The 25,132-nt window shown below is 56.2% G+C and overlaps 1 protein-coding gene and 1 long non-coding RNA gene across 16 annotated transcripts in view; both read right to left on the minus strand.

Annotated features, from left to right (window-relative positions):
• SCMH1 (Scm polycomb group protein homolog 1) overlaps positions 1-25,132 on the minus strand; it is a 293,217-nt gene that overhangs the window by 88,939 nt on the left and 179,146 nt on the right. The window lies entirely within an intron of this gene.
• LOC120389103 lies at positions 170-16,080 on the minus strand. 3 transcript variants are annotated; one of them, XR_005590768.1, is made up of 5 exons: positions 16,033-16,080; positions 12,064-15,311; positions 11,394-11,543; positions 10,613-11,240; positions 170-873 (listed from the first exon to the last, which is right to left on the minus strand). It is a non-coding gene; the product is annotated as an uncharacterized LOC120389103 (long non-coding RNA). The 3 variants fall into 3 exon arrangements; XR_005590767.1 differs by lacking the exon at positions 170-873 and adding an exon at positions 2,149-2,456; XR_005590766.1 differs by lacking the exon at positions 170-873 and having other exon boundaries at positions 10,437-11,240.

Raw genomic sequence — 25,132 nt, forward strand, 5'->3', positions numbered from 1 at the left:
CAAGCCCCGCTGAGAGCAGGGGAGATTAGCCTGGAGTGTCAGGAGTGGAGGCTTGGCCCATGGGGACCCCAGGCACTGCAGCTGCTGCCACCTACGTGGGGAATCCTCCAAAACATCACCAAAGGGCTCTTCCACATTCTGCAAACTGGACTCACGAGCTGCCTGTCTAGGAGAACAGAAACCCTTTGTTAGAGCAGGAGAGTCTCTTCCCACGGCTCCCTGAGGGTCACAGTCAAACACCTGTGAGTCTCTAGGAGGCTCTCAAGGAGTTCCCTGCTCAGTCACTTGGCACCCACCAGCAATGGTCTCTGACAGCGGCATTGCAAAGGGGAGCTCAGCAGATGGTCCCTTCTATGGCTTCCTGAGTGGGAGGGAGGTTGGTCATGTCATTTAAGGCCGAGCTGTCAGAGTCAGGGCTCCTGGGTTCTCTGACTTTGGAAGTGGGTGGAGTCTAGTGGTTGGAGCTGGACTGGGATCAGTACCACGCTTCCTTCCTGCCTCTGTCAGTGACATTGTGTGTCACCTCACAGCCAGTTGCTTTCTATCGCGATGCCCCAGCTAACAGGGATAAAACTGACCCACCTCAGAAGGGTTGGCAGGGGTAACCACCATCATGACTCAAGTTGGAATGAGTTGTGCTCTTGGTAGTGAAGGGCCCAAATTAAGTCCCCATGGATATCCAGGGTGCCTGTATTGTGGCCATAGTTTGACTCACCTAGTGTTACAGGCTGTTTAGCCCGGTCCTGGCCAGGCGTGATGCATCTGCTCCTGGCCCTCTCTGGCCCTCAGCTCCATCCCACACAAGAACATGGCTCACCAAGGACAATCTATCAGCTCCCATCTGGGGTTCAGCTCCAAGACGGATGGCGAGCCCTAGCCGGACCATAGAAAGACACGGTGGTGTTCTTTGGTGGAAAATGCTACAGCTTCAGCCTCTGCTCCCACCTCCACCCACACGCTAAGGGCTTCCAAAGTGGTCCCTGGCCCTAGTTGAACAAAGTAGCTGGGCTGCGGCCAGGGTGGGTGGAATTACTGCTGAGACTGATCCTAGGAGAAGAGCAGATTTCTCCTCTGCTCTAGGGAGATTCCCATCGGAAAAGCAGCTGGGGTGGGGGCGGGGGCAATACAAGCACTACCCCTCAGCCCTTGAGCAGCAACTAGGACTTTGGGAGCCAAGGGACTGGTGCATCTTGCTGGAGAGCAGAAAAGGGCATTGGAGAAATTGTACAAAAAAGTCAATGTCACGGCTGGGTCAAGGGCAGCCAGACCTACTGGTCAGAGCCAGAGTCCACACTCACATGACAGGAGTCGAGAGTCAGCTGAGTCAGGATACTGGAAGATCAGCAGCAAAAGAAACTTGCGATCACAACCACAAATCAGATGCCAGGAAATCAAGCCAGGGGAGCAGCAGCAGAACCAGGCAGCACATGGTCCAGAACAGGGAGCAGCCCTGGCGTTCAGTCAGCTTCCAGTTCCTGCTGCTGTCTTAAGCAGGGCCAGGGGGCCAATGAGCTTTCCTGGGACTCCTCCAATAGGACCTCAGGAGTGGAGCCTCAAACTGGGGCTGAACCTCATGGGTCCTAGGTAAGCAATTGTCAACAGGTTTCCAGGTGGAGGGTTGGAGTGTGGCTGCTCCCATGAACCCTGCAGACCCGGGCTGAAGACCCCTGGGTCTTGACAGTGAGTGATCTCTCCCCGTTCAAGCCTCCTGCAGCGGAAAACAGTCTCTAGGATCCTGGACACCTCCTCTGAGAATAAAATGAGGATTTCATGATGAGAAAGAGGTCTCTGTACCAGGGCTGGGATCTGGGGACAGGGAAAGCTCCCAACCAGGATATTAAGTGTCAGAGGGGTAGCCGTGTTAGTCTGGTTCTGTAGAAGCAGCAAAGAATCCTGTGGCACCTTATAGACTAACAGACGTTTTGCAGCATGAGCTTTCGTGGGTGAATACCCACTTCTTCGGATGCAAGTAGTGGAAATTTCCAGGGGCAGGTTTATATATGCAAGCAAGAAGCAAGCTAGAGATAACGAGGTTAGTTCAATCAGGGAGGATGAGGCCCTGTTCTAGCAGTTGAGTGAAAACCAAGAGAGGAGAAACTGTTTCTGTAGTTGGCAAGCCATTCACAGTCTTTGTTTAATTCTGAGCTGATGGTGTCAAATTTGCAGATGAACTGGAGCTCAGCAGTTTCTCTTTGAAGTCTGGTCCTGAAGTTTTTTTGCTGCAGGATGGCCACCTTAAGATCTGCTATTGTGTGGCCAGGGAGGTTACAACCAGGATATGTAGCAGGAATCCCCTGTTTGTTGCAAGAGCCCCAAGTGGCAGGACGAGTGAACGGTTCTGACCTCCAGGAGGTGCCTGGGATCTTCTACCTGAGCTTCAATGGGACCCATGTTGCTTGGTTTGACAGGATGAGCTGGGCTGGCTGCAGGATCTGTGTGAGAGGCTGGGACAGAGCCTGAAAGACAGATTTGACAGTCAGGGTTCTGGCACCTCTGAGGGAGAACAGAGGTTCTGAATCCCAAAGAATAAGCAATTGAATCAACTGTACAATCATAAAGTCCATCATAAGGTCCTCTCATGGATTGGTAACTGGTTAAACACTGCTCTGCCCTGACCACTGGTGGCCCAATGGCCCACCGCACCCCTAACTTAGCAGCTCCAGCTACCAAGAGAGCAAGAACCAGAGGCCTTCCTCCTCCTGGGACAGAGGAGCAGGTTGATGATCTACCTGGAGGTGAGCGTTGGCCTTCCCCATGCCCATGGTCTAGACTCCATTCAGGGCAGCGCACAGGAACTGCAATTCCTATTCTGGAGCTAGGGGCGGTTTCAGTTTGCTGGCAGGAGACTGTACATGAGACCTTGCAGTTGCAGGGTGACCCAGGCACTAACATGGGCAGAGGCCTGTGTGGGGCAAGGAGGGCAGGGATTTGGGAATCAAGAGCAGAGGATCAAACACTTTCTCCATGTGGGACAGGATGATCCTCATGTAACCCCTTTGGGGTCTAGAGAGCATGGCCCCTTTAAATCTTTTCCCCAAAGGGGAGGGGGAGAGTAAGAAAAAAGGAGGGAAACTCCAGGGGGCAGGGCTGGAGCTGGAGGGAGAGAGAGGAGAGCAACATGGCTGGCCCTGGGGAAGGAAGCAAAGAGAACCTGCTGGAGGCCTGAGGAGGACAAGCCTGATCGGGGCAGCCCAGGACAGGAGCCAGGAGAAGTCCTGTGCCGGGGGGAATCGCCCGAGAAGGACAGGCCAGAGCTGGACCCAGTATCACGGCTGCCCGGAGCTGCCTGGGGCTGTGAGTACTGGGGCTTGTGACTCCGCACTGGGAATAAGGAGGGAGGCTGTTAGATAGTTAAGTGGGGAGGTGGCCGCTCTGTGGGGCTTTGCAGAGAGCGGCAGAAGAGGCACCGGAGGGGTTTGCTGGGGAGAGTTCACTGGCGCTGAAGACGACCAGGAGCACCCAAGACTCACCACCGGACTGGAACTTTGCTCAGGCCTCCTGAACACTGTGTACAGACACATTGCTCGGTATCTGCCCTGTCAGACTGTGCTACCACTGGGTCCGTGGGGCCTTGGTTTAAATGCAGCCTGTTTTACTGCTCCCCCTATATTTCCCCTTGTTGTTTTTCTCCTCCCAGCCCTCTGTAAATAAATATCTCCCTTTGTTATATAGACTGTGCTTTTCCTGTGGGTGGGTGTGTTCACTCTGGGGGTTGGAACAGGTGCCCCTGGGGTGGAAGGGATTTCTCCTGCTGCATTCCTGCACGCGCTGTCTCTTGGCCAGAGCTGCCTGCAGAACAGACTCCATCTTGGCCACGAGGGCGCTAAAGTTACACTTGGTGGCCCGTACGGGGAATTTGCAGCACACACACACACACACACACATACCCACCTCCCCACTTTGCGCACCCTGGGTTTTTTTCTTCACAGAGAAAAGAAACTCCTGAGTGACTTTCATCTCAGTAAAAAAAAAAAAAAAATGGAGAGAGGATTATTAGAAGACCTGTGCCGAGGGGCACGAATACCAGTAACCAAAGCTGTGCTGGTGGCGGGGTTCCCAGAAGAGATGGAACCAAATGAGATTGAGGAGAGCCTAGATGCAGCTGAAATACTGGGGAGGGTAAAGGTCCACACTCGTATTTACAACCGCAAAGTGAAGGGCATGGTAGCACTATGTACTCACTCCAAGGAAGCAGATCTTCACAAAGTGCCCAAAGAGGTGAAAATAGAAGGTATCCCCCGGACAATTCTCGGGGCAGAGCAGTCCCCTCCTAGTGTGCCTGAGTCACTTGAGGTGGATTCTTTAGCACAGAAATTGCAAGCTCTGATGGTAGATGAGAAGCGGACAAGAGAAGAATTAATTTTAGCATTAGGAGGGGATCCAACACCTGCAGCACCCAGCCTGGTGGGATGGGCCAAAGAGCTGGGAAATGCTCTCAAAGATGCATTGAAGCCGGTACATGAAAATGCTCCATACAAGCGGTTACGTTCATTCTCGGGGGTGTCACCTGTACCATCAGGGGAGGATGATTATGAAACCTGGAGGGATTTTACGGTGCCACTTGTCCAAGAGTGGGAATGCTCTGATGCTGAGAAGCGGAAACGGGTGCTTGAGAGTCTGAGGGGACCTGCCATGCGAATTATCCGAGCCCTGAAAGACTCACAACCAGCCGCCACAGTGCAAGACTATTTAACCGCTCTTGAGAGTGTCTACGGTGCTACTGATAGCAGTGAAGACCTGTATTATCGGTTCCGCCATACCTATCAGGAGCCCCACGAACAATTGTCTGATTTCATCAGGAGACTAGAGGATTTGCTACAGCAGGTAGTGCGGAAGAAGGGCATCCCCACCAAGCGCATTGATTTCGCTAGGTTGGACCAAATCCTCCGGGGCACCCGACAAGATGGGTTGATGTTGTGGAAACTGCAGCTGAGGGAGCGGGCCCAAGACCCACCCCCATTCCACAAGCTCATTCGAGAGATACGTGAGGAGGAGGAGCGATTGTTGCAAGCGGATGCAGTGTTGCAGCCGAAGACAGCAGGGAGTCACACCACCACAGTGCTTGGAGAGATGGAAGATGCCCCATCAGTGGCAGCAGCACTGAGAGATTTGACCCGAGAAGTGGCCATGATGAAAGCTCAGGGACATACTGTGCCATCCTCAAGAGAGGAGAGTAGCAGGAGGGGTGATAGCCAGCGTGAAGGTTTCTGTTATAACTGTGGAAGAGATGGTCACTATGCCTTCGACTGTCAAAACAAGACAGATCATGCAAGGGTATCTCAGAGATTGCAGCAGACCCTTAGGAGGCTTCAGGGAAACACCAACAGGGCTTGGGGAAGGAGCAACCCAAGACAAGGCTCCCCAGGAAAAACCACAAACAGAGGCTACCCACGTGGGCTGATAGGCCCCCAGGCTATAGTACCTGTTCGTATAGAAGGACGATTGTGTGAGGCCTTGCTGGACAGTGGATCACAGGTCACCATACTTTATGAATCTTACTACCGAGAACACCTGCAGCATTTGCCCCTGCGTCCCCTGTCTGGCCTGACAGTCTGGGGAATTGGCTGTGACTCCTGCCCCTATCGGGGATATATCCTGTTGAATGTTCAGTTCCCAAAGAACGTTGCGGGGGTAAACCAGGAAATAGAAACTTTGGCACTGGTCTGCCCAGATCCAAAGGGAAGAAAGTATGCACCTTTAATCCTAGGGACAAATGCAAACCTGTTCCAGAGGTTGGCGTGGAAATGCCGTGAGATGGCAGGGAACAACTATCTGCAGGAGCTGCCAATGCATGCTTTATGTAAAGCCGCATACCAGCGAGCCAGGGGGCCCCCATCCCAAGAGAAGACCAAGGCTAGGCCTTTTGGGAGGGATAGTTTCCAGTTTGGGGATTCCCCCATTCCTGCTGAGTGGAAGGACCGCCTGTGTGAGAAGTTAGCCAAGAGGAAGGCTGTTTTCTCTATGCACGAATGGGATGTTGGGTGTGCACATGATGTGGAGCACCATATCCAAATGCAGGATGGTCGGCCTTTTCGAGAGAGGTCAAGACGATTAGCCCCCGCTGATATTGAAGATGTGAGGCAGCACCTACAGGAACTGGTTCAAGCAGGTATCATTGAGGAATCCAGGAGCCCCTACGCATCGCCAATCGTCATAGTACAAAAGAAAAGTGGAAAGGTGCGCATGTGCGTCGACTATCGCACTCTAAACCGGCGAACGATCCCTGACCAATACACAATGCCCCGGGTGGATGACGCTTTGGATAGCCTGAATGGTAGCTGCTGGTTCTCTGTCCTTGACCTCCGCAGTGGATACTATCAAGTGCCCATGGCACCCGAGGACCGGGAGAAGACAGCATTCATCTGCCCTTTAGGATTTTACCAATTTAATCGCATGCCTCAAGGAGTATCTGGAGCTCCAGCCACATTTCAGCGACTTATGGAGCGGGTGGTAGGGGACATGCACCTGTTGGAGTGTCTGGTGTACCTGGATAACATTATAGTGTTCGGGCGCACTTTAGAAGAACACAAGACTCGGCTGTGCAAAGTCCTGGATCGTTTGGAGCAGGCTGGCCTCAAGTTATCCTTAGACAAGTGCATCTTCTGCCAGACATCCGTGCGGTATGTGGGACACATAGTGTCTGCAGATGGTATAGCTACAGACCCAGAGAAGGTGAAGGCGGTAACTACCTGGCCGAGGCCCACAACTCTCAAGGAATTAAGGTCATTTCTGGAATTCTGTGGCTATTACCGCAAGTTTATCAAGAATTTTTCGCACATCGTACATGCACTCACAGAGCTCACCAAGGGATACCCCCCCACAAATAAGAAGAAGGGGAACTCACCTCGCCATAAATACTTCAATGTGGGTGCACCTTTTGAAAAACGGTGGACTGCTAAGTGTGAAGAAGCTTTCCATAAAATCATTCAACAGCTCACGCAAGCACCTGTTTTGGTGTACGCTGATCCCACCCAGCCGTATGAACTTCATGTTGATGCAAGCTACACTGGTTTAGGCGCTGTCCTTTATCAAGAGCGTGAGGGCAAACTCCGACCGGTAGCATTTGCAAGTCGAGGTCTCACACCGCCTGAGAAAAACTACCCTGCACATCAAGTGAAGTTCCTGGCATTGAAATGGGCCATCACAGAGAGGTTCCATGACTACCTCTATGGGGCCAAGTTCACTGTAAAAACTGATAATAACCCTTTAACATACATCAAGACAACAGCAAAATTATCCGTAGCAGGACACCGGTGGTTAGCGGCACTCTCTGCCTATGATTTCACTCTGCAGTATCGACCCGGTCGAACAAACATGGATGCAAATGCCTTGTCTCGGCAACCTCACTCTAAGGATTTATTACTCAATGATCAGATAAATGTGGGGACCTCTGAACTGAGAGCTTTATGCCAACGGGTATCCATTGTGGAGGAAAAATCCACAGCCAATGGAGAACGGGCAATTGACTGTCTGGGTGCACCACCAGAAGCCATACCCATAGCCTACTCAAGTTTTACTAGAGTACTGGACCCACAGCTGCCCAAACTAAAGGATCGAGAGGTAGAGTACGCCCAGCGAGCTGATCCACGGATGAAGGACATCCTTTATGCATTGAAAAGGGGAAAAGATCCCAGGGCTATTCGACCGAGTCACCCAAAGGAGGCCCTTTTGCTGAAAGAATGGGATCGCTTATTGGTTCGGGATGGACGACTTTACCGAGGGCAGAAGCATCCTCAGAGGCCTCACAATAAGCAGTTGGTGCTACCGCAGAAGTACCGGCAAGGCGTGCTAGAGGCCTGCCACGATCGAATGGGGCATCTGGGAATCGAGCGGTTGAAGGCCCTAGTTAAGGAAAGATTCTATTGGCCCCGAATGGGGCCTGACATCGCCCACCATATTCGCACCTGCACCAGATGTATCCAACGAAAGACTCTGCCTAAGCAGGCAGCTCCTCTTGTCAGCATCACAAGTTCTGCACCCATGGAGCTTGTCTTTATGGACTTTCTGTCATTAGAGCCTGACCGCCGGGGTACTGCAAATATCTTGGTGGTCACTGACCATTTTACTCGTTATGCCCAGGCTTATCCCACCAAAAATCAAAAAGCTTCCATGGTTGCCAAGATCCTGTGGGAAAAGTTCTTCGTCCACTATGGGTTGCCCGCCCGACTACACTCAGATCAGGGACGGGATTTTGAAAGTCGATTAATAAGAGAACTTTGTAAGATCATGGGGATAAAAAAATCACGCACCACCCCTTATCATCCCCAAGGGGATCCACTACCAGAACGATTCAACCGCACACTACTGAACATGCTGGGAACTCTGGAGCCTCAGCAGAAAAAATACTGGAGCCAGCACGTAGAGCATTTGGTACATGCATATAACTGCACTCGACACGATGCAACTGGGTTCACACCATACATGTTAATGTTCGGTCGAGAGGCCCGGTTGCCGATCGATCTCTGTTTTGAAGTGTCTTCAGATGGGGCACTCCCAAAAACATACTTGGGGTATGTGGCGCGCTTAAAAGATCAACTGAAAGAGGCATATCGAATAGCGACGCAAGCAGCTGGTCACCAGAATCAAAAGAATAAAACCCAATATGATCAGCGAGTGAGGCAACAGGAGATTCGGGTTGGTGACCGAGTTTTGGCCCGAAATCTCGGCCTACAGGGAAAACACAAAATTGCAGATCGTTGGGAGTCACACCCGTACATTATAGAGAAGAAACTTGGGGATCTACCAGTGTATCGCATACGCCCTGAGGGCAGTCGCGGCCCCACCAAAACTCTCCACGGCCCCACCAAAACTCTCCACCGGAATCATCTGTTACCTATAGGACAAGTATTGTTTCCCTGTGAGGATGTTTCCACAGATTCTGAGACTCCCGGACCTGCAAGTCGGACACGGTCCCAACGACGGAAATATACCCGTCCTCTGCAAACACCGAGCTCCTCGGAGAGTGAGAATGAAATAGGGTTTGGTGAACATCCAGTTGGGAATGACCTGACCCTAATGGATCCTTTTGTTGTCACGCAAAGAGATGGTGAAGGGGAAGACCCCACACTGAGCATTCCCGAGGCCTCACTGTCCCAAGCTGTGGAGACCCCCCAAGAACATGATGAGGAAGGTTCAGTGCAGGCAGAGAACCCTGTACCTCAAACAGCCACTTTAAACCCAGATGCACTTAAATTTGTACCTCAAGAACCCATCATCTTGCCTCCATGTCCAGTGGTGTCACCTCAGCCAACATCCGACAGCCAGCCTAGACGTTCCTCTAGGGAAGGGAAGCCCAGGTGTGTGCTGACGTATGATCGTTTAGGGGAACCCAGTGACCTACAGCTTCCTGGGGTGCCACGGGGGGCGAGCTGCCTCATGGGAAACCTGTTCCACCCCTCGGGGTCCTGTGGGATGGATGATGGGAATGCTTCTGACGAATGGGGGCCCTGGGTCTCCTGCTGGGGATCCATGGCTTAAAGTTGTCTACCTTGATGGGGACATCAAGGATTATTTCTTTTGGGGGGGGAGAGTGTAACCCCTTTGGGGTCTAGAGAGCATGGCCCCTTTAAATCTTTTTCCCAAAGGGGAGGGGGAGAGTAAGAAAAAAGGAGGGAAACTCCAGGGGGCAGGGCTGGAGCTGGAGGGAGAGAGAGGAGAGCAACATGGCTGGCCCTGGGGAAGGAAGCAGAGAGAACCTGCTGGAGGCCTGAGGAGGACAAGCCTGATCGGGGCAGCCCAGGACAGGAGCCAGGAGAAGTCCTGTGCCGGGGGGAATCGCCCGAGAAGGACAGGCCAGAGCTGGACCCAGTATCACGGCTGCCCGGAGCTGCCTGGGGCTGTGAGTACTGGGGCTTGTGACTCCGCACTGGGAATAAGGAGGGAGGCTGTTAGATAGTTAAGTGGGGAGGTGGCCGCTCTGTGGGGCTTTGCAGAGAGCGGCAGAAGAGGCACCTGAGGGGTTTGCTGGGGAGAGTTCACTGGCGCTGAAGACGACCAGGAGCACCCAAGACTCACCACCGGACTGGAACTTTGCTCAGGCCTCCTGAACACTGTGTACAGACACATTGCTCGGTATCTGCCCTGTCAGACTGTGCTACCACTGGGTCCGTGGGGCCTTGGTTTAAATGCAGCCTGTTTTACTGCTCCCCCTATATTTCCCCTTGTTGTTTTTCTCCTCCCAGCCCTCTGTAAATAAATATCTCCCTTTGTTATATAGACTGTGCTTTTCCTGTGGGTGGGTGTGTTCACTCTGGGGGTTGGAACAGGTGCCCCTGGGGTGGAAGGGATTTCTCCTGCTGCATTCCTGCACGCGCTGTCTCTTGGCCAGAGCTGCCTGCAGAACAGACTCCATCTTGGCCACGAGGGCGCTAAAGTTACACTCATTTCAAAGATAGAGAAAGTGAGGCACCAGATGGGAGAGTGACCTGGCCAGGATCACGGTACCACTCAGCGGCAGTGCTGCTGTATAACCTGTTCCCTGCTCTCATCACTGCACCCTGCTGCCCCTTCTGTATGACCCCTCCAGCCATCCTCTCCCATAGGCCATCCCCAGCACTCTCCAATACCAGGCTGTTTCCATAATGGAAACAGGCTTGTAACAGAGTTCACTCACCGAGAGGCGCCCCTTCCTGGCAAGGCTGGTCTCACAGCTTTCTTGCTGGGCTAGCGCCCCCGCTGAGAGTCGCTAGGGCACTCTGGCAGCTTTTTGCCCCTGCGTAAGATGTGACTCCACTGTATTCATTTTTGAAAATTTATAATAAGCGACGCTCGAGGGGGAGGGCCTGGCCTCTCTTTTGCCTCTCAGTTAGGGCTCGTTCTATCCTCAACTTGGCTAGGTCCCAGGCTGTGCAGCCCAGGGGAAAGCACCCTCTTACAGGCCTGCTCTGCCCACTCCTACTGTTATTGGCCTGGGGTCCTTGCTCCTCATTTCAGACCTGGTTTCCAGAGGGGCTGAATACACACAGGCCCCACTGCCTGGAACTGGAGTTTGCTCGTTCTGGTGACTCTGACATTCAGAGGCTGACAGGTGTGGTGAGGGGGCTGGAGAAACCTCACTGCTGAGCGGAAGGAAGTCAAAGAGTTGGGATTCTGGGAGCTGATGGGTTCGTTTTCCCTGCTGTGGGAAGTGGAACTGGCGACCGAGACTACCGGATGCTCTCTTCATGCTCGAGGGGCTGGAGTCTCCTGCCAGAAATGCTCTCAGGAGTCCAGGTTCGAGGACGTCTCTGGGGAGCCCCTTCCTAGGGACAAAACCAAGGTGGTACGATGATGGAGAAGTCTCTGTCTCAGAGCTGGGAGCCAGAGAAGGGGGAAGCTCCCAGCCAGGCTATGCTCTGGGGATGCCATTTCTCCCCCAAGAGACCCACAGGCTCCAAGGAGTAAATGGCTCTTACCTCCATGAGGGAATGGGGTCTTCCATCTAAGCCTCTTTGAGAGCCAGCATTGCTTGCTTTGCTGGGACGAGGTGACCTGTCCCCACTGCCCCCTGACATGGCTCCGGTACAGGATGCGCCCATCTGGGAAGCTGTGCCATATCCCAGGGCCTGGAAGATAGTTGGTAAGGAGGTTCCTATTCCTTTCACACCCAGAGACCCCATAGAAGGGCCAAGGGGACAATAAAGGGCAGGAGGTGAAGCTAGCCCTGAGCCTCTGTCCCACCCCCACCTCCTCAAAAGTGGAGCTTTCCAGGCTCCAGTGGGGCTGGGGCTGTGGCCCTGACACAGGGGCCTTTCTGCATCATATGGGGCTGGGTGAGCTCTGCCTGGGCACAGGGGTATGGGAGGGGGTGTAGACCAAGGAAAGGGGGGTGGGGAGTGGGTGTGAGGGAAAGAGCTCCAGCCTCAGATGAAGGAATTTGGGGAGCAGAGGGAAGGACCCGGCTCCACAGAGAGGGGAGCGAGTTTCTCTAAGTGCCAGGGGGCTCCATTTCCCCTTCCACTAGTTCCCTGTAGGGGTCCCTCGCTCTCCCGCTCAGAGGGAGGCCACTCCGGTCCAGACTAGAGTCTGCAGGGTAGCCAGGGGCCCACAATAGGGCTGGGCGGTTGTGACCAGGTTGGGACTCACCACCACAGCACCTCCCGCTGGTCGCTCCGGGAATTAGCTCAGTCCATGGGGAGCGCCCTCTGCTGGCAGTGTCCTGTCCATCTCTTGTCCTCCGTTGGTGGCTGGACCCGTGTTGCTCCCTGCTTGACAGTGTCCTTCATCCTCATCCCCTTTTGAGGGTGAAGGGCGGCGGCGGGGGAGGTTAGCAACAGTCCTTGCACCTGCCTCAGTGGCCAACCACAACCCCCAAAGTCTAGCCCCTTGTCTCAAGAGCTGGTTGCAATTTGTCTCAGCCACCACATGCCCAGGTGCAGTACTGCTCAGTCTGAGGTGCCGGTCTCCTGCTCTGGAGACAAACCTTCCTCCATGAAGTTCTGGGACAGACTGACTGCTGTGCTCCTGGGCAGCCATTATATAGTACCTAGCCTAGCCCTGATTGGCTGGCTCTAATCTCGGCCCTGATTGGCTCTCAGTAGGCCCTTCCTTGATTGGCTGCCGGCCTATGCAGCCGTTCTGGCCTACTCTAACCCCCTCTCACATGGGGGTGGGGCAGCCACCCCACCACCCCCTCCCCCTTAAGAATGCTCACGGGGGGAAGGAAGGGGGTCCCTATCGCCCCAGCTTCCCTCACAGCTGGGCCCACAGGGCATCCCTTTCCTCTCGCAGACCCTCCACAGTCTGGAGCAACCTGCTCCGCACCTCTAGGGTCTGGGTTCCCATTGTGGACCGCCCTGGTCCTACGGGGTTCCTCCTTCTGTTTGGGTTCCCACATTGGCCCTCCTGGCTCCTATGTGGGTTCCCTCATTTTGGTGGGGCCTCTCTGCCCAGACCCTTTCTCTCTAGGGGCCTCGGTCTTCACCACCCCTTCCCTGGGTGGGGTCTCAGACCGAGCCCTTCTCTCAGACACTCCCCCTTTCTGCTTCAGGGGGCAGTGCCTCCTTATATGTCCCCCTTTGTGGCAGTGGAAGCACTTTCTGGGTCTTCCACCTGCCACGTCCCTACTCCTGCTTGTTTGGGCCCTGGTCCTTCCTTCTGGGCTGGCCCGGGCCTTGGCAGTCCTGTAGGGGCACTCTCTCTTCAGGTGCCCTGGCTCCCCTCAGACCCAACAAGCAGAGGGTGCCTTTTCTGGGTGGGGCCTCTCTGCCCCCTCCCAGTAGGGACACTCCCTCCTGTAGCGTCCCCGTCACCTACAGGCGAAGCAGTTCAGAGTTCCCAGCCCTGGCCTCTCGCCCATGGGGCTGGAACTCGTTTGGCCTGGGTGCCGACCCCAGCAGCAGCCAGAACAACTCCCTCTGCTGCTCGGTGAGCTGAGCCACCCAGGCCCTCCAATAGAAGTCTCTTTTCTCCACCATTTTGTCTCAGTCTCTCAATGTGGCACAATCTGTTTAGTCCTCGCTCTTGCCCCTAGTATCAGGGCGGTCCGCCCGTGCCTGCATTCTCCACCACATGTGACGGGGTTGGAGCTCATCACCACAGCGCCTCCCGCTGGGCGCTCTGGTAATTAGCTCAGTCTATGGGAAGCGCGCTCTGCTGGCGGTGTCCTGTCCGTCTCTTGACCTCCCTTGGCGTCTGGACCCGTGTTGCTCCCCACTTGACGGTGTCCTTCTTCAGGCCACTGTTCTCTGGCAGTGCCCCTTAGTCCATGCTCACCCCCTTCCGGAGGGATTACCAACAGTCCTTGCACCTGCCTCAGTGGCCAACCACAGCCCCCAAAGTCTAACCCATTGTCTCAAGGGCTCGTTGGAAGTTGTCTAGGCCACCACATGGCCAGGTGCAGTACAAGAGGGAAGGGGGGACCCACGCCTGCCCAGTACTCTGGGTCCCAACCCAGGGACCATCTAGTGGCAGCCCCCTGCTCTCCCTTTGTCCAACTGTCCCTGGGCCACTTCCCCTCCGGCCCCTCGCACTCTCTAGGCCCTTTCTATCAGGGCCCGCAGTCTGGCAGGTCTTGGGCCGGAGCCCTACTATGCTCCCCATGAGTCTGCCCAGCACTGCTCTGTCCAAGGACTCCTGCTCTGGAGACAAACCTTCCCGCATGAAGATCTGGGACAGACTGCCTACTGTGCTCCTGGGCAGCCTTTATATAGGGCCTATCCTAGCCCTGATTGGCTGGCTCTAATCTCGGCCCTGATTAGCTTTCAGTAGGCCCTTCTCTGATTGGCTGCCGGCCTGCACAGCCGCTCTGGCCTACTCAAGCGCCCTCTTGCATGGGCATGGGGCAGTCACCCCACCACAGTCATCAACTGTCGTTACCAGGCTGCGGCCTGGGCTGCAGGGCCGGCTCCAGGCACCAGCGGAGCCAGCACGTGCCTGGGGCGGCACATGCTAAGGGGCGGCAATCCGGCCATTCCTGGGGCAGCAGAGTCCGGGCAGCTTCAGCAGTTTGGGCAGCAGCAGTCCGAGCCGCCTTTTTGTTTTTCCTTGTGGTGGTAAAAATGGTAGAGCCGGCCCTGCTGGGCTGGGGTCGCTCAAGTGGTCAGCCCCCCAGCACAGTCTGCCAGAGTGGCTCCGGCCTGGGTGGAACCAGGCAGCCAGCGAGCAAACAGTCTTGACAGGGCTGGCTCTAGCCTGGGTGGGGCCCCGGTGGCCAGCCAAAAAACACGCTCCAGGTCAGTGATAAGGGAGCTCCTGTCCTGGGCTAGAGCCTCCTTGCACCACGTAGGGGGTCAGCCACCTGGGATGGGGTGGCAGGGGGAAGCGGGCCCTTGGCTGCCCCTGCGTCGGCGGGGATCCGGCCGCAACATGCCGACTGAGCTGTGCTGGGCTCTGCAGCCGGCTGCTCCAGGGCTGCCCCTGGGCTACTTCCTGCCTCCCCAGGGTTTGGTACCTGCGGCCTCCAGGCCTCTTCCGGCTCCTTGGGGTAAACCGCAGCGGGGACTCCGGGCCAGTCCTCGTCCACGCCTGGGGATCGGGAACAGCCAGGAGCGGGATCCTCTCTGGGCCTCTGGAGAACAGGCCGAGCGTCCTCCTCTCTTGCAGGCTCTCCCCCAACTGTGCAGCACGGCCGGCCTTTTATACTTCCGGCCACGCTCCAGTTCTTAGGGCGAGGGGGGCGGGGCAATATAGGCCCCAGCCTCCAAGAGGCGTGTAGGGGGTCTCTCGCTCTCCCAGTCGGAGGGAGACCACTCAGTCTCACTACACTCCCCGTTTACAGGGAGTGGGAGTAGCTGGTGGCCTCGAAGGCAGAGCTCCTGCACCGCCTCAGGCACTTGGTGCAAGTTGTGGATGATGTGCAGTTGTTGCGTCACCTTATAGGTGACCTCCTCCTGCTGCAAGGGAACGAGGACCCGTCAGAGACTCAGACACCCCTGCGGAATCGGGGGATTAAGGGCACCTGGGACCAGCAGCATTTCCACCCAGCACCCGCCCACCTCTGAGGGATGGAGTCCCCCTCCTGACCCCCAGAATGGAGTCTTGTTGTCCTTTCTAGTGACCTCCAGTGCCAACTCCCCTGCTTGTAGGATGAGCTCCTGCCACCTTCCCCCCAGTGCCCCTGACAGCTGTTCCACCTCCAATCCACGGCTCAAGTTCTCAGACCCCTCTCCTCCACTCCCACCCAGGTTGGGCAGGGAAGGGGCTCTAGCGGCGGCCGGGGTGGGGGGGGGGGGAGGGATTCTGGCAGCAGTGAAGTGGGATGTGGGGAGGTTGAGATCATTCCCCAAGTCATCCCAGCCACTAATGCTGAAACCGCAGGTGGTGGCTCGGGTGACAGGAGAGGCTGGCAGAGGGCACTTAGAGGACTCTGCTGCCCTTCCCAAGAACATAAGTCCGTGATGAGGCAATACTTGGTAACGAGCTGGGCTGGAGCTGCTCCGGGGACAAGCTTGCTCCCTCCTGCCCATAGAGGTGAATTCATCTCCCTTCCCAGTAGCACCTGCTCTCGCTTTCATTCCCCACCAGTCGCCTTGCTGCCATGCCGGCCAATGGCCGGAGGATGGGAATGAGGCCTGGGCCCCGCCCCAATCTCCGGAGACTAATGCAGCTGCTCACCTTGTCCCCCAGCAGCTGCTGGGCTTGCCCCAGCAGGGAGTAAGTGAGCAGCCCAGCCTGGCTGACACGCAGCCGGGGGTTGTGCATGGCCAGCACTGCCGTCCGCAGGAAGAAGCGTCTCTGCCCCTCCGAGAATAACTTTCCAAAGACCTGAAACCAAACGGACGTGAGGCTTCAGCAAATTGCCCAGAAGCAGGCTCCAAATCCTGGACTAGAACGGCAACTCGGTCTAGTGGCTCCAGGAGGCAGCCACCCGCACTGCCCGAGCTGTGCCATGCCCTGGCACAGCAGCCTTACCTCCCCGACCCTGGCTGTGTTTTTATAGCCGAGGAGCCTGCTGTCCTCGTGCCAGTCTCGGAGCCACAGCTCTTCGGCCTCGTGGATGGTCAGGTCTGGGAAAGAGACACACACACATTTGTCATTCTGGTTGCAGGGCTTGTGTCCTTCCAATCCCATTGGTGGCTGCACAGTGGGCAGAGTCCTCGCTGTGTGCCCGGCCCAACAGAATTGCAGGGGCTGGTGTAGAACACAGAAAGAGAGAGAGAGACTCGTCCTCCAGCCGGGGTCACTTGGAGACAAATTGGCTGGGGGGGTCTCACTCATCTAGCGGGGGCCATTTCCCAGCTGGGTTCCTTACCCCTCTGGTGCAGCAACAGTTGGTAGAGCCGGAAAACCCCCTCCCTGGCCTGCCGGCTGATGTCCTTGTCTGGGTCACCGATGGACAGAGCCAGCTGTGCCACGTGGTGACCCATCTCGGGGAATTCGGCTGAGTTCTAATGGACAGAAGAGAGAGAGGGGACTCCATCAGCATTTTCCTGTCAGCTCCCAGTCCCCGCCTGGGCCAGGACTCCCCTTTCCCTCAGCCCCTCGGCAGGAGATGCTAGAGGATAGGAGCTAGAGCTAGACTCTTAATTTTCTCTGCCTGCAAGCAAGCCTGGAGCACAGGGATGTGGGCAGGGCCCTCCATGAGGATTTGCTTCCCCAGCTGCTCCAGGATGACAGGAAGGCATGAACCTGGAGCAGGCTCCCCTTAAAAGCGAGAGTCGCCACTTCACCATAGGGTGACCAGAACTTGACTCAAGCCAGGCTCATTCTCTGCTCTGACTCTGCCTCCCCAAGAGGATCACTCCTAACCCACAGCCCCTGCAGCAGCAGATCCTACAGCCCCTTGGAGCCAGCCCACCCCCAGCTGGAGTCAGGAAGCTGGGGTCAGAGGCCACTTACGTCGAAGTCAGGGAGGGTGATGATGGAGGTGAGCAGGGCCCCGCTGCTCCTAATGGCCCTGGCTCTCTCGCGCGACACCCTGGACACCATCCAGTAGTTAATGTGCTGTGGGGAAAGGAGGCAGCTCAGGATGAATGGGCGGGTGCATGTGTTGTGCTAATGAGCCCCTCCCCACCCCCGGGGGCTGAGACATTGTATGCGGGTGAAATATCTGATTCATTGATCGCAGAGCTTTAGAAGGGGATTGTTGCCCTCAGGACGATGCTTGTATCCTGCAGGTCACAACTTGTCATTGTCTCTCTAGATTGGGACAATGCTCAGTGGCGGGGCTGGTCCCATCCTCCCTGAACTCCTGATTCCTGAACAGCTCACCAGGAAGGAGACAGACCCCTCACCCCTCCCTGGCTCTCAAGTCCTTGGTTGGGTGAAGGGACTGAGTGGGAGCACAATCCCCCCAGGAATCTCGGGGCCTGTCAGACAGAGACAAGGGCTGATTCTCTGGGGCCCTCCTGTTTCTCTAGGAACGAGCCTGTGACTCTTCTCTGAGGACCATCTTCTGGATCTCACAGGAGGGGTTCAGACTCTCACTCCCCAAGCCAGCCAGGGGCCCCCTGGTTAGTGCTCAACAGAACCAGGCAGAGCTCTGGCTTGAAGTCCCAGCTCTTTCCTCTGTCCTTCAAGGAGGAAGGGCCTGACACCGCACTGCACTGACTGCCCTGCAGTAATGTGTGTTGCTGTAGTGTGCTGAACCTGGCATTGTTTGTTTGCACCATGCTATGAACACACACATTTTTGAGCAAAGACGCCCCACTGGGGGCGCAGCTAGGAGGACAGACTGCAAAATGGATGGAAGAGTTAAGGTAAAATTGCCCCCACCCCTCTCATCAGGCTCACCTCCAAGATGTAGTGGAGCTTGTTGGTATCTGGGGACTTTGCCAGCAGGTTCCCCAGCATGGCGTCCAGGAGGTCTGGCATGACCCTATGCAGATCCTGCAAAGCAAGGGAGAGCCATGGGTCAGACTTAGGGAAAGTGGGGCTACACATGATGCAGGATGGGAAGAGGGGTCTCTCGGAAGCATTGGTGAGACCCCCAAACACATATCCTGGCCTCTCTCATTCTCATCCCACTGCAGGCAATTAGCAAGGATTCGTGGAAGGATGAGAGCTGGCTCCTCAATCCATGATTTAGCTGATCTACCTGGACTTGGGTGGTGTCCGTCCGCATCTCCAGGGTGAAAACGGCATGCAGGGCAGCTCGGAGGAGGTGGGTCTCCAGCTCCGGCTCCAAGGCAGGTGTCATGGTGCTGGCAAGAGAGAGGAGCCGGTATTAGACTGTGCAGTGCGGGGGTGGGACTGGCACCGACATGGACGTGAAACTTCAGGGAAATAGGCAGAGGCTGGCGAGAACGGAAACTGAGGCACCGAACCAGGGAACGATAAGGCCAAGGTTTCCCAGACAGGCAATGGCAAGGCAGGAATGGTGCCTGTTCCCTGAACACTGCTGCCCCTCCTGTATCTGATCCTGGGAGTCAGCCTCTCCCCAAAGCCATTGAAATGTTACTGGAGTGAAAAGAACAGAGCAGCCAGGAGAGGGAGTGACCCTTCCTGCCACCTCTGCCAGAGGAGCCACCCTTGGGAGGTGACCTGGGAGTGGGAGGGGCAGTGACTCCCAGCCATGGGCCTGAGCAGCACCAGGGTTAGGGGAACCGGGCAAGAGGGTCTCGGTACCTCAGGTTGGCCACAGCGATCAGGCAGTTGGCCAGGACGGCGCCGGGCGGAGAGTCATCAGGAAGCTCCTCAATGAGCTCCTGGGAGAGACAAAGGAGACAAAGGAGCAGGTGAGATTTGGGCCTCACTGACACTTCCCAAGGAGGAGATTACACAGCCAGGGCCCCACACAACCAGCAGGATCCCCCCAGCTGCCTCCCGCTCCTCCGATTCCTGCCCACTAGTTCTCCCGTCTCTTCTCCCCAATCTGCAGCCCCAGCAATCCCTGCCCTCAGCTGCCCCTCCACCACCAGCCATTCCCCAACCATCGGCCTGGGGAGACCCCTGCCCCTCCCGTGTCTCTGTCCACCCTCCAGCTGCCGGGCACCGTGTCTCGCTCACCACAATCCTCTCCACCACGGCTGCCTTGAAGCAGTGCGGCTCCAATGTGTCCTGCCCTCTCTGCTGTGCAGCGAGACACGCGGGGTGGATGGCGTGCAGGAACACGAGCTGCTGCGCCTCGTCCTGCGCCCACCAGGAGTGGAGTTAGGGGAGAGAGAGCCAGTTAGCCAGGGACCTCCCTGCCCCAGCCACACCAGCTGCAAGATAGGCCCGAATGGGGGATAGCGGGGACCCGCCTAGTGTCCAAATCACCCACGACTCCTACACAAGCAGGGTCAGGAACTAGGACAGTGCCTGTAGGGGGAGGAGACCCCGGCCGGTGTGTGACAAACACCCCCAGCTTGGGGGTCCCGGATCATGGAGGAGAAAGGTCCCCATTAGGGGTGGTGGCTCATGAGGGCCAAGACCCTCTGCAGCGGGTCGGGATGCTGGGAAGGAGCAGGACAATCTCGGTTCCAGCACAGCTGGGGAATGTTTGTACCTTTTCTCGGCCCTGGAGCTGCTCTCGGATGTTTTTGAGAGCAGCCTCCTCTGTTACCACGTCGACCCATTCCTCCTCCTCCTCCTCCTCCTCCTGCTCCTGCTCATCCTCAGAGGCCCTGGCGGACCCTGCACCAGGGAGAGAAGGGGACAGGGTGACTCCTGCTGCCACTCGGGGGAAGGACAGGGCCATGGCGGGACAATGTGCCCCCTTCCCACCTCCGGGACATAGGGCAGCTCAGGCCCCACACTCCCCCCCTCAGTGATGTCATCAGCCCCCAACTCCTTCAGGAGCCCATAGCAAAGAGACCCCCCCTCAGTCCTGGACTCCCTGGGAGGTGCCTCCCCCCCACCCAATGGCACCAAGGACCAATGTGGCAGCATCTAGTGTCAGTGGGGTTCACGTGGCTCAGGCCAGACCCCTGGGCTGGGGATCCGCCCCCAGAGCATTGCTCGAGGGCCTGGGCCCAGGGTGTTCACAGCCCCCTCCTCGCCCCTCCCTGAGCCCAGCCTGGCTCCTCACCTTGAACGAAGCAGAAGCGTCCATCGGCCAAGCTGCCGTCCGAGTCGCAGGCGCTGCTGCTGTCCCATGGGGAGCGGGCCGAGCTGCTGTCCGAGTCGCAGGCGCTGCTGCTGTCCCATCGGGAGCGGGCCAAGCTGCTGTCGGAGTCGCAGGCGCTGCTGCTGCTGTCCCATGGGGAGCGGGTCGAGCTGCTGGGGCTGGGAGAGGGATCCTCCACCTCCTGCCCTGGGAAGGCTGGAAGGTCCCCACTGACCAGGCAGGGCGATGCCTCCTGATGGAAATCGGGGCTGGGCTCCTGGGGCCGCTGCTGCCCACATAACAAGCCCCGGAGCCACCCTGCCCGGTTGCGCTCCTGGGCTGGGTCCCACCTGCCCTGCCGCATCCTGGCCCAGTTCCATTTCGGCCTGGCCGGTGCCTCTCCCACCTCGGCGCCTGCGCCGGGAACAGGTTTCCTCTTCCAGAAGGCTGGGAACTTCCACCTTCTGGTCCGGCCGGGAGCTCCTTCCCCGCCAGCAGGGACAGAGGGGCCGCTCTGCTCCTGGGGAAGATGGCAGCTGCTCCCCTCAGGCTCTGGGGCCACCTTCAGAGCCTTCTTCCTGAACATCCTCAGGAGCCCAGCCATCCTGGAACCAAGCAGGGAGCAGGCGTGAGTCTGGGGTCAAGGCAGCCTCTTACTAACCAGCCTGTTTGGTCCCTCTCCATCCCTGCCCCAGCCAGAGCAGCTCCTCCTTCCCCCACGGGGGTGCAGGGAGTGCAGGCTACACACACTGGCAGGAGTTCATTGCATGATCTGCTCCCCCTCAACGCTCCCCCTCCTCATCCCTGGGGCTGCAAGAACCGGGGAGTCTCGTCCTTTTCGAGCACTGGGGTCAGTCACAAAGACCATCAGTCACTTTGGACAAGCAGCTTCCTCCTGCCAGCCCAGGCCACACCCCCCTCGCCCAGGCTAGAGAAGGAAGAGAACCCAGGAGTCCTGACTTCTCCTGGGAAACCATTCCCCAGTCCCTAGGCATAGCAAGGCCAGGGCCTCCTTGGTTCCCATTGATTTCCATGCTCAGCAGCTCACTGGGTCTGGCCCAGCTCAGAGACTCTCAGCCTGGGCAACAGTCTCCCACAAGGGAAGGGCTGGGAACCCCATTGCTAGGACCTTTCCAAGCACAGTGGAGACAGCTCTGGAGAAGCCCCTCCCTAGTCTGAGAGCGAGGGGCTCCTGGGGGCTGTTTGCAAATCCAATCTCCTTTGGGAGAGATTCTCTCCCCCTCTTTCTGCCTCTCCCCAGACAGACAGGGGACACCACCAGAGAACCCTAATGCCACTCACTTGCTCTGGTGATGGAGCGATGGATGGAGGATGTTCAGGGTCGTCCCTCGCCCTTCTCCTCACTCCCCAAGCCCAAGGCAGGCTGGAGACGGGGGTGGTGACCTGAGGAGTTACCCTGCCCAGCCAGCAGGCAGGGTGATGGCACTGGGCGATCGGCTGGCTGTGAAAACAAGAGTCTATCTTATTGCCAAGGGACGGAGAAACTCGGCCAGCAGCAGGGGGTGCAGAACATCACCCTAGTGCGGGGGTGACAGCGCTCCGGGATCCTGACATCCCAGCGCTTTACACACCTTCCTGAAGCCTCCCAACCCCCCTGGGCTGTCGGGACTGCGCCCCCAACCCTACTGATGAGAAACAGGCCTGGGGAGGGGAAGCTACTGGCTCAGGGTCACACCAAGGGTCAGAAGTAGGGATGGGACCCAGCAGTCCTTCTCTCCAGGCCCCTTCGCTAACCACTGCTGCACACTCCCTCCCACAGCTGGCAGTTACAAGCAGCCCTCATGGCCGCTCCCCCTGCCTTTGAGAGGGAATTTGCTCCGCTGGAGTGACCGGGCCAGGGGATTGGGAGTCAGGACTCCTGGGTTCCATTGCTGGGTTTCCTATTGGTTCCACAGCTGGTTGTTTTCCTTTTCCTGGGGACTCTGGGCAAGTTGCTCCCCCCTCTAGGGCTCTGTCCCCAGCAGTCAAAGGGGGATTTAATACTTTCCTGCTATTGGAAAGTGCTGGGAGAATCCCCCAGCAAAAGCTGCTCTGACAGTGCTAAGCAGCATCTGAGCATTCGAGGTCGGGGCGCACTGCCCAGGAGGAGTGTTTGGCTCTGGGGTTTCACTTCAGCCCAGTCTAGAGAGAGGGGCCCAGCCATGGAGTGTGGCTCAAGAAGACCAATTCTCCAATTCGTTAAGGGCGTTTTGAATTCCAATCCTGTGCTCCAGAGTGCTTGGTGTCATTTGCACATTTTAGCAGCATGCTCTCCACTCCATCTTCCAAATCATTCATGAAAATATTGAATACACCAGACCCCGGACTGATCCCTGCCGGACCCACCAGGTGCACCTTCTCCATTGGACAGCCAGACATGGAGAAGGGCTCTTGGAGTCTGGGCTTTCAACCAGCTCTGCACCCACATTACACTGATTGCATCTAGCCCGCATTTCCCTCGTTTGCTTGTGAGAATGTCCTATGGGGCTGTGTCAAAAGCCTTAGCAACCCCAAGATAGATCCCATCTACTGTTTACCCACCTGCACTAGGCCCGGAACCCTGCCAAAGAAGGAAAGAGGATTGGTTTGGAATGATTTGTTCTTGACAAATCCATGCTCACTAGTCCTAAGAACCAAATTTGTCACACTGTGTTAAATTGTCTCGTTGCACACAAAGAGGAGACACTTAGATCTCAAAAATTAGATAAGATGCTTCAGTCTGAGCTAAGTAGTTGCTGCTCTTAATTTCAAAATAAAAAAATACAAAGAAAATAGACTATTTCAGCTATTCTGTTATGTCATAATCTGCTCTGAGTAAATGTGATAGGACACCTCATGTTATGCACTGCTCCTAGTGACACTCTCCAATGGATTCCCATCCTCCACCCACCGTGAGGTAGGTAGGAGCGGATCATTATTATCTCTACTTGAAAGAGGGAGAAGTTAAGGCTGAGAAAGGAGAATTGACTTGTCTTAGGTCACACTGCCAGTCAGTGGCAGAGTTGGGAAGAGGACCCAAGAGCCCTGATTTTCAAACTAATCATTGGATCTTGAATTTCATACATTGAATGACCTGAATAAAGTGCTCTCGGATGAGCTCCAGACCAACAACAGTGCACAGTAATTATTCAGCAAGTATTTTAGGAGAATTGCAACATTAGAGAGAATCATGAACTGCTCAGAGACCATTAATGCAGCAAAGCAGCAAAATTTGTCTAACATATGACTGGTTATGACTTATTTACTTTGTCTTAAAAGAGAACAACAAGGATCTGAGTCTCCTCCCTGTCAATAACCCCCTGCTCAGCCAATCAGGGTAGAGACTGAGGACGGGGGGCTGAGGGTTCTCCCCAGAGAGCCCAAAGGTTGGCCCAGGTCACTGGTGGGATCATTGCCCGAGCACAATTTCAGCCCCACATTTTTGGGTGGACCTCCCACAGTGGGAGCTGCAGGGCTCTCCCCCGGAACACACACACACACACACACACACACACACACACACACACACACACACACACCACTCTCCTGGTGTTGGGAGGGGAACAGGAGAAAGGACAAACGAAGCAAGAGACGAAGAGAAAGGAGGGAGGGAGGGATGGACAGAGGAAAAGGTGAAACAAAAAGGACAAACCCTAATGTCCCCAGTGATTCTAAGGGACAAAATCTCAGGTGCGGAATAAAATTCTACCTCCTTAAGCTCGTGTTTTCCTTGCCTAGAATTCAACTGTCACCAGATGGATCAGACTGAACAGGTTTCAGACCTCAAGGAGGATCCTACCTTCTAAACAGGGACGTCTGTTTTCTAGTAAAATCACTACAGGGAAGGAGAAAACTGGAAAGAGGTTCCTCCTGGCGCTCCCGTACGTGAACCCGAATGCTCTTTCAGTTCTCAAAGAGAGACCTGGAGAAGGAGACTGGCTGAAGCAAAGCCACGGGAGTCTCTGAGGTTTCCCTGGCCCCTCGCCCCTGTCCTGCCTGGCTGATGTCAGCATCTCTCTGTGAGGTCACCACCTCCCCACCACCTTTGACCAATAGCCCGAGGTCCTGCAAAAGGCCTTTGTGATGTCACTGCCACACCCCTCCCTTACTGTGCTAATGTCCTGCCCCTGGCCAGGCACTTTGGAGGTTTGAGCTACTCCCTGTGGATCACCCCACTCAAGGAGTGTTCATTCTAGGAAGCAAGCCGGCTAGACAGTAAAACCTCAGATGCTACTTCCCATGCTCCACTCAGTTTTTCAGAAATGGGGCTTGTACTCACCGGGTGGCGCTCTGAGTCTTCGGCAGCACTTCGGCGGTAGGTCCTTCACTTGCTCCGGGTCTTCGCTGGCACTGAAGGACCCGCCGCCGAAGTGCTGCCAAAGACCCGGTAGGGAACCGGTTGTTAAGATTTTGGAAGCTCATCACTGCTCCTCTCTGTCACAGGCTGGTCTCTGAGCAGGTCCATCTGCGAGTCCCTCTCACAAACACTCTTCCTCTTTGGGGTCTTCAGTGTTAATTGCATTGCTGCTCATTCATTTACTCCATAACTGGGCCCCACCCAGCCAGGGCTGAGTCCCTCTGCAGCTTCATGATGTGCACACAACACACCCACAGTAGGGAAAGAGAAACCCCCTCGGTTCTCTTCCCTGCCTGCTCTTGGCTGCTGTGTGCCACTCTGCATGCTGCCTGGCTGACCGGCAGGGTGCTGCATGTGGCAGGTATTACCAATGGGTAGTGAGATCTGACCCCACATGACCAGACGGCTCT

The sequence above is a fragment of the Mauremys reevesii genome, linkage group 23 (genome assembly GCF_016161935.1).
Source record: "Mauremys reevesii isolate NIE-2019 linkage group 23, ASM1616193v1, whole genome shotgun sequence".
Lineage (NCBI taxonomy): Eukaryota > Metazoa > Chordata > Testudines > Geoemydidae > Mauremys > Mauremys reevesii.